The sequence below is a fragment of the Salvia splendens genome, chromosome 14 (genome assembly GCF_004379255.2).
Source record: "Salvia splendens isolate huo1 chromosome 14, SspV2, whole genome shotgun sequence".
Taxonomy (NCBI): domain Eukaryota; kingdom Viridiplantae; phylum Streptophyta; class Magnoliopsida; order Lamiales; family Lamiaceae; genus Salvia; species Salvia splendens.
In genome coordinates this window covers 19,858,196-19,870,416 of record NC_056045.1, presented here as the reverse complement: position 1 = coordinate 19,870,416, position 12,221 = coordinate 19,858,196, and positions in this window count along the sequence as shown.

Below are 12,221 nucleotides of genomic sequence, written 5' to 3'. Positions count from 1 at the left end.
AAATCCCAGATGTCAGGTGGTACGGTGGAGATAGAGAGTACAATCAGTTCAAGGTGTTCGGTTGTAGAGCATATGCCCACTGCAAGCAGGGAAAGCTTGATGCAAGGGCTCAAAAATGTGTGATGGTTGGGTACCAACGTGGAGTGAAAGGGTACAGGCTGTGGTGCACTGAAGAGGGGAACAAGAAGATAATTGTGAGCCGAGATGTGGTCTTCCATGAGCATCACATGCCATTCTTAAAGACTGAGGATCAGATGGGTGAAGGAATCTCTATTGATCAGGAAGTTCAGTATGGCCAACCACCACCCAATGATCCAGATGATCAGAATGGAGGTGGAGCTTCAAGTTCCCATGAAGCTTCAAGTCCCCAGCAACCCCAGCAACATGATCAGATTGATGTTGATCAGAGATCACATATTATAGCCAGGGACAGAAACAGAAGAGAGATCAGAAAGCCAGCCAGGTTCAGTGATTATGAGATGAGCTTCTTTGCTCTCTGTGTTGCTGAGGTATTGGAGTGCTCAGAGCCATCCACCTATGCTGAAGCTATGTCCAGTAAAGAGAAGGAGAAATGGCTTGCAGCCATGAGGGAAGAGATCCAGTCACTGCTCAAAAACCATACTTGGATTTTGGTGAAGAATCCAGGGACCCAAAAGCTTATTAGCTGTAAATGGATCTTCAAGATGAAGATTGAAGTTGGTGAAGTTGAGAGTGTCAGATTCAAGGCACGGCTTGTTGCTAGAGGATTCACTCAAGAATAGGGAATTGATTATAATGATGTGTTCTCTCCGGTTGTTAAACACAGTTCCATCAGGATATTGCTTGCTCTTGTTGCAAAGTATGATTGGGAATTACACCAACTCGATGTCAAAACGGCCTTCTTGCATGGTGAACTTGAAGAAACAATATATATGCATCAACCTGAGGGGTTCATGGAGGCTGGGAATGAAGACAAAGTGTGCTTGCTCAAAATAAGTTTATATGGATTGAAACAAAGCAGTAGGCAGTGGTATCTCAAGTTTGATGAGCATATGATGAGTATTGGATTCAGAAAATCACAATATGATAGTTGTGTTTACATCAGAGAAATGAATGGTGTGCCAATTGCTTTTCTACTTTTGTATGTTGATGATATGCTTGTGGCAGGAGCAGATCTGAGAGTGATTAAGAGAATCAAGGCTGAACTAGAATCCAAGTTTGAAATGAAGGATCTTGGGAATGCAAGGAGAATCCTTGGCATGGATATACTGAGGGATAGGCCAAAGAGAGAGCTCAGGTTGTTCCAGAGAGATTATATCCAGAGAGTTTTGAAGAAATTTCAGGCTGATGGCTTCAAACCTGTCTCTACACCATTGGCTGTTCACTTTAAGTTGAGCATGGATCAGAAACCAAAGGATGACTCACAGAGGAAAGAGCTGAGCATGATACCTTATGCAAACATCATAGGAAGCATAATGTACACGATGTTATGCACAAGACCAGATTTGGCTCAGGCTATAAGTGTTACTAGCCGATTTATTTCAGACCATGGGAGAGAGCATTGGATAGCATTGAATGGTTGCTCAGATACTTGAGAGGTGCTTCAAATTATGGCCTGCTATACAAGGCAGATGCTAAGGATCAAGGTGGAGCACTGGTGGGGTTTTGCGATTCTGATTATGCCTCAAATAGAGATAATAGGAGATCTCAAACTGGATATGTGTTCAACCTATATGGCACTGCTATAAGCTGGAAATCTGGATTACAACATGTGGTTGCTCTATCTACCACGGAAGCCGAGTACATTGCAATGACAGAGGCTGTGAAAGAAGCAATATGGCTAAAGGGAATCCTAGAAGATTTTGGAGAGAAGCAAGACACAGTGGAGATAAACTGTGATAGCAGCAGCGCATTATGCCTTGCCAAGCACCAAGTGTTTCACGAAAGAAGTAAGCACATAGATGTGCGGATGCACTTCATAAGGGATGAAATTCAGAGGGGTGAAGTCAAGGTGGTGAAGATATCTACTGAGCATAATGCGGCTGATATGTTAACTAAGCCGCTGCCAGCCATGAAGTTTAAATACTGCATGGGGCTGGTAGGACTTGTGGAGTGATGAGGTTGAGGTTTTGTCAGAGGATTTTGATTCGTTATTGATTATGAGATTAAGGTGGAGTTTGTTAGAATTAATCTCAGAATCATCACAGACCGTTGGATGCAATGGGAGAGATCAAAGGGCCGAGAATATTCGGTAGCTCAATTTAAAGGCAACGGCTAGTTTGTTGGCAGCGGTTTTAACTAACTTCGCCAACCGAGATCAGAAGCTGTTGAAGCTTGAAGGGAGTGATATAAAATCGTGAAGAGCTGCATCAAATGAGCTCAATCAGTCACCTCAACATTCAAGAAAAGATTCTCCATGTTCATCACTTGATTAGTTCTTGGACCCTTTGGCTTTTCCGGCGATACGAACGTATTTAAGTAAGGACAAATCTGTTTGGAAACAGAGCTCTTTTATCGCGGAATTAGACCTGCTATTAACGTCGGATTATCTGTCAGTCGAAAATGCAATTTTTTTGAAATTCTAGACGAATACTTGAGATCTTTATATTATAGATCGGTGGCTTTTGGAAAAAGTCTTATAGAATTAGATTAGAGGTGTTTGAAGTTCTTGGAGTGAGTTCTTGAGAGATTGTAAAATTCTATTCCTCATCTCATACTTAGTGAATCATTTTTCCTTTGGCCGTGGATGTAGATCTTACGATCGAACCACGTAAAATCCTTTGTGTTCTTTTCTTATTGCTTGATTGTTGCTATTGTCGATCTTTGCTCTTTTTCATAACATATACGTTGGGGTCCATCGTGGGCCTTTTGGCACCCGCTTTGCGTCGGGGTCTATCGTGGAACGTTTGATACAAGGCACCTGGCAGATGGGGCACCGGGCATGGGTCATGGGACACGGTGCACTGAGCACGGCTCGCGGCTCGTGAAGAGGCAGCGTGCACGCGTGGGCTCTATTGCCCATCTTAGTCCACAAGCAATAATTCATCTTATTAAATACATGTTTAATAATGTTCTCTCCATCAATGTGGGATAATTAAATCTTTTAATTAATCCCTTGGTTTTATCTCATAGCTCCTTTATAGCTCACAATTGTGACAAACTTTAATTCATAATTTCTCACTCACCGGGAATCGATTTTGAGAAAATGAATATATCAAGCTCATCTACTCCGAAAGTAGATCGTCGCTATTGCAAAATTAAATGTCTCGTCACATTTGTTATTGATCAAAGTCCATTGACCAAAACCGATTCCAACAGATGTGACATTGCACCAATCGTAGGAGGATGGTGATGGAGAGAGAAAGAAGAATTGTAATTTGATGAAATTATTGGAGCTAGGTTTATGGTTAAATAGATTTTGAGAGTAATGTGGTTATGTGGGGTTTTTTAATTTTAATATTCTTAGCTCTTTTTTGGAAGAGATATAGTATTTGATAAATTTTGTTTCCGTAAAATATACGACATGAAGAGTTTGCATAATGAACACAAATGATTTTATTAATGTCTTTGTACCTCATGATATTTTAATTACAAAGTTATGATTACACCCTATATCCAAGGGACCACATTTTGGAAATCTATGTAGTCAAAGTCTTTCTCTGTCTTTAATTTTTGAATTTGATATGAGAATGCTTGAAAAGTAGAGATTGACAGTTATTTATGCTCTTTAAAAATTTTAACGATATTCGAGATCCTTCTAGTTAATAAATGAGATAAAAAAAATTTGTTTTGTGTGAATATATTAATAAGTATGAATGAGTGTTTGGAATATGAGATAAATATAGCAAGTATATTTGGATTCTTACGTTTAATAGATTAGTTTATAGTTTATATTTAAGTTTAAATTGTAATCTTACCAAAATGCAATTTAGTAAAAATTTCAATCAAATAGGAAAGGTGAAAAATTCGAGTGCAATAAGATAATTTAAGTTAGTTATATCGTGATTGGATTTTCAATGTGATAAATTAACCCATCTAATTTGGTGGATTAGTTTAACACATCAAAACATGAATAACAAAGTGGGCAAGAAAACAAATATACGCTATTTTACTCGCATACCAAACATCAAATAGAACTAGAATAAATATTATTATTGTTATTATTATAATGAAACATTACTACTAAACAGAGCGTTAGTATTTTGTTATATTTTAAATTTTTTTTTATAAATGTTGATATTGTTCGTTGCTAAAAATAATTAAATTGCAAAACAATAAAACTAATTGAGGAAGGTTATGTGATATTCTTATTTGGAGAAAATGGAAGTGATCACCTTGTCAATACGGTTACTTTTTCAATTTCTTGGAGATAAGGGAACTCACCCACTGTATACCGAATATTCGGTATACTACGATATAACGCGGTATTTGAAAAATTATACTGTTACTTTATCGTAATCTTTCGGTAAGGTATTATACCGTACCAAAAACCACGGTATATCAAAAATTAGATATTTTTGGTATTTTTTCAGTACGATAAGGCTAATATTTCGATATTTCAGTATTTTTTCCGGCCCTAATCAAAACATAGTGATGATGAGATCATGAGAAATTTACGAAGGAGGGGGTAATCACTGCAATCTCCCCCAACGTGCAAGCCTAAACCTATCTTTTCTTTAACGCTAATACAACAAAATAATATAGAGTATTATGGTATAGTAATAATATTTTATAATATAATATTCCCCGAAAGTTATGACAACCTTCATCTACACTATGAAAAAAAGATTTCGTGAAGAGTACAGGGATCTTTTGCCCCCATGCGTAAAATATCATTTGTGTTTATTGATTTTTTAAATTTATTAGGAGTATGTGGTACTCAAAATTTTAAATATTAGTAGTAAATATTAAATCTATGCGCAGTTTGCGTAAACACAAGAATTCAATAGAAATAGAAGTAATTACATCCTTTAGATATAAAAAACGCAACAAACATAAGAAATCAAGTGCATATGACAACGCTGAATGGAAGCAAGGAACAATAACCAAAGCACATAATAGAAGAAATTGATTTTTTTTTAATGGGTTGAGTTTATGACTATTTGATTTTTCTTGTTAGCCTATCCCGGAAAATTATCCGCCGTCGCACTAGGAATTTATAGTGAGGGGGCAAATTTATATAAGAATGAATTTTAAGAATTTAAGAGCATCCGCAGCGGTGAGTAGGCACGCGTCCGTCCGTGCCAGCGGCGCGGCACAGCCTGCTCGCCGCTGCGCTCTTGCAGCTGGCGCGGCGCTGCTCGATGCATCGAGCACGTCCGTGCCAGCGAGCAACTGACGTGGCGCGTTCTGATTGGCCAACGACATTTTCCTTTGGAAATTCATTTTTTTAAATAAAAATAATATCAAAAATTAAAAAAAAATCAGATTCCCAAAAATATGTCCGTTTTTTTACCGTTTTCCTGGAATTTTTTTATTTTTTTATTTTTTTTATTCCCAAAATCATCAATAAATACACACATTTATCATCCATTTTTCACATCAAATCATCTCTCATTCATCTCTCATTCAAATTTTTCCATACAATTTATCTACATCTTCCTCTGTCACTCAAAATCTCTCAAATGGATTTCACCAATCTCATTGCGGAAGCGGAGCGCGAAGAACAAGAATACTATGAACAATATCGTGCCGCCTATGAAGCCTATGTCACCGCGAATACTCCCGCCCCTCCTCCTCGACCAACTAGATCAACTCGCCGCTACATCCATCGTGATCGGGAGGGAGCCAATGAAAGGCTCGTTGCCGACTATTTTTCCGACCAGCCGCGGTTTCCGGAAGATTACTTTCGGCACCGTTTTCGCATGTTAAAACGCTTGTTTATGCGTATTGTCAACACATTATCCGCCCGTGTTGAATACTTTCAAGCAAGTACAGACGCAACCGGCCAGAAAAGTCTCTCGGCGTTGCAGAAGTGTACGTGTGCCATCCGACAACTTGCTACTGGGAAAACGGCTGACCACTTCGACGAGTATTTGCATGTCGGTGAGTCAACTGGAATCCTTTTGCCTTAAAAATTTTTGCGACGGCGTTCGTTCAGCTTTCGGTGAGGAATTTCTTCGGGCACCCACCACCGATGATTGCCAACGGTTGCTTTGTCTTCACGAAACAGTCCATGGTTTTCCCGGTATGCATGGCAGCATTGACTGCATGCATTGAAGGTGGAAGAATTGTCCTACTGCTTGGACAATTCTTCACCACTCTTCAATGATGTTTTGAATGATGTAGCACCGGCGATCGACTTCACCGTCAACGAAAATGCATACCACATGGGTTACTATCTCGCCGATGGTATCAACCCAAGGTGGTCGACTTTCGTGAAGACGCTCAGCAACCCGCAAGAGTTTTTTGCGCAGCGTCAAGAGTCCGCTCCGAAAGACGTCGAAAGAGCTTTTGGGGTCCTTCAAGCCCGATTCAACATTGTGAAGGCACTGTCTCGGTTGTGGTACGTGAAAAATATCGCCGACATCATGTGTATTATCTTGCACAACATGATTATAGCTGACGAAGGACCGATGGTAGCTAGCTTTTACGATGAGGATGAAGCCGGAAGCTCAACCGCGAGGTCTCCCCCACGCCGAGGTGTGCATACGACGGTGGGTGAGAGGATCGAAACAAGGAACACAATGCGCGATACCCGAGCCCACATTAGGCTACAAGAAGACCTAATCAAACACATTTGGGTGAAATTCGGCCACGAGTAGTGGGTTTTTTTAATTTTATGAATTTATCTATGTAATTTTTAATTTTTAGGATTTTAATTATGTACTTTTAAATTTTTAGGATTTTAATTATGTAATTTTTAATTTTTTTGTAATTTGTAATAGTATTCCGGATATTTTTAATGCATTTTAATTTTGTGGAAATGTTTTTATTTAAATTGAATAATAGAATGGTGGGACCCTTGAGCTTATCCTTGCGGAAGAGCACGGATGTGAGTGTTGTGCTCTTGCCTAAGAGCAAGGAGTAAAAGTGGATCCGGGCCCACATCCATGCTCGTTTGCAAGAGCACGGATGGGGTGCTCTAAGGAGGAGCATTTTACGAGAGATTGAAAAAGAAACAAATTTAAGATTATGATATGCTTGGATTATGCATGATTTTAGAGGGTAGTCTTACATTACTTAGATCATATTTCATATTTTGTCTATTACTGAGTACGGCCCGCAACTAGCGCAACCCTCGTGTTTAGTTGCCATCGTTGAATTTGGAACCCCGATTTTTGATAATTTTGTGAAAAATGTGTAGAAAATGGTATAAAAGGTGAAAGGGAGCATCTAAAGTTGAAAATGAGGAAAATTTTGAATAGAGTCGGTCAGTCGTCGAGTTCACACCATATACGGGAACCTAGTGACTTGCCTGAAGTGTCCTGAATTGCATAACAAAGTCGGTGAGTCACTGATTTCGTACATTGACCAATCCGACGACCCGACGGGATTGACGACGACGAGCCCGAACAGGAATTTGTTCTTAATGACAATTTTGATTATTGTACTAATAATTTTGTTAATTGCATTATACACTCCCTCGTCTGTGAAATGTTGTCCACTTTTACCATTTTGGTCGGTCCGCGTTTTGTTTCCACTTTGTTTTCAATTTTTTTTTCATTTTTGGTAAATGGAGCTCACTTTCCACTAACTCATTACACTCACATTCTATTATAAATAAAACTAATATATAAATATGGAACCAACATTTCACAAACTTTTTCCACTTACTTTTCTTCACATTTCTTAAAACCCGTATCTAGTGAAATGTGGACAACATTTCACGGATGAAGTGAGTAATTTACATAATTCTCAAGGTACTAAACATTTTAAATTCCACATAATTTAATCATAACATACCCCAAACATATCACACCTAACAATAAAAAACAAATTTTCCAGATACTAACATTTCAAATTCCACATAATTTAATCATAGCACACCCCCCTACTACAACGTAAAATTAAAAAAAAATTCAAAATCAAAATACCAAAATATGGTAAAAAAAAAAACTTAAATCAATAATGCATCACATAAATACTGTACTCAACCGAAGCATTCCCACTATTAAGATCAAGATCATGGGTTTGGGCCTGCACATAGCCACGAGCCCACCGAAAAAGCCCGGAACCGCCAATTACGGGCATTTCTCTCACATGATCAAACGCAGCATTCCTTCCCAAAATAGTAATGGAGCTTCCATTATACTTCCCGGTTGTGAAGAAGAAGTTCATAGCCATCAAAAACCCAACCTCTCTTGTTGTTACGACCTTTCCCCGCAACTTCCCTATCTTAGCTCGCAGGCACTCGAGCTCAGCGATATTACGCGATTTCAACGCTTGAATGATCAAAGAGGAACGTTTTTATTGAATGAACAATGAGAATTACGCGATAGAAGTAAGAACAAAGGGAACTCTCGGTCCACGACCTAAGCTCACGATTACACAACAATCTTATCGACAAAGAAAAAGAAAGAGCAACAACACTATTTATACTCTGTTTTCTTAGCTCAATCTCCTCAAAGAAGTAACTAACATCCACGTGCTTCACTCCTATTGGTCGTAACACGTCATAGTCCTAACTCATTGGCTGGCAACTTCTTAACTAACTCCACGTCATCACCTTCTCAACTGACTCCTTACCATGCATGCGCACTGTGATATTGTTGCATGCATGTGATCATATGGCTATAGTTATGCATGCAACAAATTCCCCCTCTTAGGGTTCCTTGTCCGCAAGGAACCATGGAAATCTTGCCGTGATCATATCAGCGAACTCCCAAGAGGCATCAGCCGGCGATCTTCCTTCCCAATGAATCAACCATTTTGTCGCCGCATGATTATGTTTTTTCACCATTTTTCTGTCTAAAATAGCTTGAGGAATGGCGTCGTTGATGTGAGATATGTCTGGAATATCCACGATATGCTCGGTTGGTGGAGACGCCGGTTTCAACAGAGAGACATGAAACACGTTGTGAATTGTAGCTGAAGAAGGCAGATTTAACTTGTAAGCAACAGCACCAATCTTGTCCAGAATTTGATAAGGTCCAAAATATTTCGGCTCGAATTTGTGATGCTTCCCTCTTACTGATTTTTGTCTATACTCCCTCAGCCTTAACCAAACCCATTCTCCAATCGCAAATTCTCTATCACTACGGTGCTGATCTGCCTGCCTTTTCATCCTATTCGCCGCTTTCTGCACATTTCTCTTGAGTATAGCTACCATCTCCTCTCTATCTCTTAAAGATATATCTACTGCCTCAACACTTGAGTCACCGGGCAGGTATGGAACATGTATAGGAGGTTCAAAACCATACAAGGCTTCGAAAGGTGTCATTTGGATACTCGAATGATACGTAGTATTATACCAATATTCGGCCAAACCTAGCCACTGAAACCAAGTATGCGGTTTTTCACCCATAGCACACCTTAGATAGCATTGTAGGCTTCTATTCACAATCTCAGTCTGACCATCTGTTTCCGGATGATATGTTGTGGAGTATAGTAGTTCCACTCCTAACAGACTCATCAGTTCCTTCCAGAAATTTCCCACAAAAATAGATCCTCTATCACTTACAATCTTCGTAGGCATCCCATGAAGTTTAAAAATTGTATCCAAGAATACCTCAGCTACTTTCTTTGCTGTAAAAGGATGAGATAAAGCCATGAAATGCGCATATTTACTCAGCCTGTCTACAACCACAAATATAGTGTCAAACCCTTGGGAGATAGGCAAAGCTTCAATAAAATCCATGGAGATATCTGTAAAAATAGCAGCAGGAATTGGAAGGGGTTGCAATAATCCAGCTGGAGAAGTATTGCTCGGTTTGTATCTCTGACAAGTAACACATACTCTTACAAACTCCTTAACATCCTTCCTTAACTTGGGCCAATATATCAAAGAAGATATTCTCTTAAAGGTACCCAAAACTCCAGAATGACCAGCTAGAGCAGAGCCATGAAAGAGAGATAGTACCTGAGCTTTTAAAACCACATCATTTCCCACTACTAACTTCCCTTTCCTTCTCAATTCTTCATTATTCCAGCTGAACTTAGGATGAAGATCTGCATTTTCTTGTTTTCAAGTTATCACCTTCTGTATCAGAGGATCTTGCTTCCAAGAGTCTTTGATTTTTGCAATTAACTCCAAGGGAATTACAAACGAAGTCAGAGCACAAGTCAACACTTCAGGCACTCTAGATAGGGCATCAGCTACTGAATTTTCACTCCCTTTTCTATACCTGATTTCATAATCGAATTGCATGAGCTTAGTCATCCAAGCTTGTTGAGTAGGAGTAGTCAACTTCTGATCTATCAAATATTTGAGACTCTGATGATCAGTCCATATAATGAACCTCTTGCTCTGTAAGTAATGGTACCATTTCTTAATTGCCATTAGAATAGCCAATAATTCTTTCTCATAAACTGATAATTTCTGATATTTAGGAGATAGGGATTTACTTATAAAAGCCAATGGATGCTTATCTTGCATTAGCACAGCTCCAATACCTACCCCAGATGCATCAGTCTCTACCACAAATTCCTTGGAAAAATCTGGCAAGGCTAAAACTGGAGCTGTGATCATAGCAGTTTTGAGCTTCTCAAAAGCTTCATGTGCTTCCACTGTCCATCTGAACACATTTCCTTTGATTACATCTATCAAGGGCATTGATATCACTCCATAATGTTGCACAAATCTTCTGTAATATCCAGTTAACCCCAAGAAACTCTTCACTTGTTTAACAGATTTTGGTTGAGGCCAATTTTTAACTGCTTCGACTTTTCCCTCATCTGTTGAAACTCCATTCTCAGTGATAACATGTCCCAGATACTCCACCTTTTTACCCCCAAAAGTACACTTACTTCTTTTAGCTAACAAGCTATGCTCTCTCATCAGTTCCAAAACTATTCTCAAATGCTGCTCATGAGCCTCTTGATTGCAGCTATATATGAGAATGTCATCAAAGAAAACCAATATAAATTTCCTCAAGTAAGCTCTGAAGATAGTATTCATCAAATTTTGAAATGTAGCTGGAGCATTTGTCAAGCCAAATGGCATAACCAAGAACTCATAATGTCCAGAGTGAGTTTTGAATGTTGTCTTGTGAATATCTGCAGAGTTCATTCTGACTTGCCAATACCCTGATCTCAAGTCAATTTTAGAGAACCAGACTGCTCTTCCCAACTCATCTAATAGCTCTTCAATCACAGGAATAGGATACTTATCCTTAACGGTTATGGCATTCAAGGCTCTGTAGTCAACACACATTCTACAAGATGAGTCCTTCTTCTTTACTAGCACAATAGAACTTGCAAAGGAGCTCTCACTGTGCCTGATGATTCCAGCTTTAAGCATCTCATCTATCATAGTTTCAATGATATCTTTTTGGTGTGCAGCATACTTATAAGGCCTCATATTAACTGCATCAGCACCTTCCTTCAAAATAATTTTGTGATCCTGCTTTCTTTGTGGAGGCAGTGTTCTAGGTTCCTCAAATATATCAGCAAATTCCTTAAGAATCAAATTAAGATTCGGCCAAATTTCCTCCACACTAATCTCATAGCAGAAGCCTGCATCCACTCCTACTGAGGGTATCCACTGATTCCATTTCCTCTCATTCACATCTTCATCATCAGGATTCAATATATGTATAAAGTTTAATTGATCAGATTTTGGTAACCATCTTTCCCCTTGAAGCTTCACTTACTCACCATTGATATTAAAAACCATGCTGAGATTATTAAAGTTCCACTTAATCTCACCCAAAGTGGACAACCATTCCCCACCTAGTATGAGATCATATATTTCTAGAGTTATGAGATAAACTTCCCCTTGGAATTTTGATCCCTGCATCTCCCACTGCAATCTACTACACTTCTGATTGCACTGTAGGATCTGCCCATTAGCTACTTCCACAGCTCTTGAATTAACGGGAAGCAACTGACAATTAAGCTTTTGTGCCACCCTAGCACTTAAAAAATTATGAGTGCTTCCAGTGTCTATCAATATTCTTAAGACTTTCTTTTGACATTTTCCTCGAATCCTCATAACTTGAGGTCCATCTTTTCCCCACACAGCATGTAAGGAGAGTTGCAGCTCAGACTTCTCCTCTGTCTCTTCTTCATCACTTTCCTCTTCTGCCTTCTCCTCTACCTCTCCTACTTCAAGCAGCTGCACCACATACGATTTCCTTTTG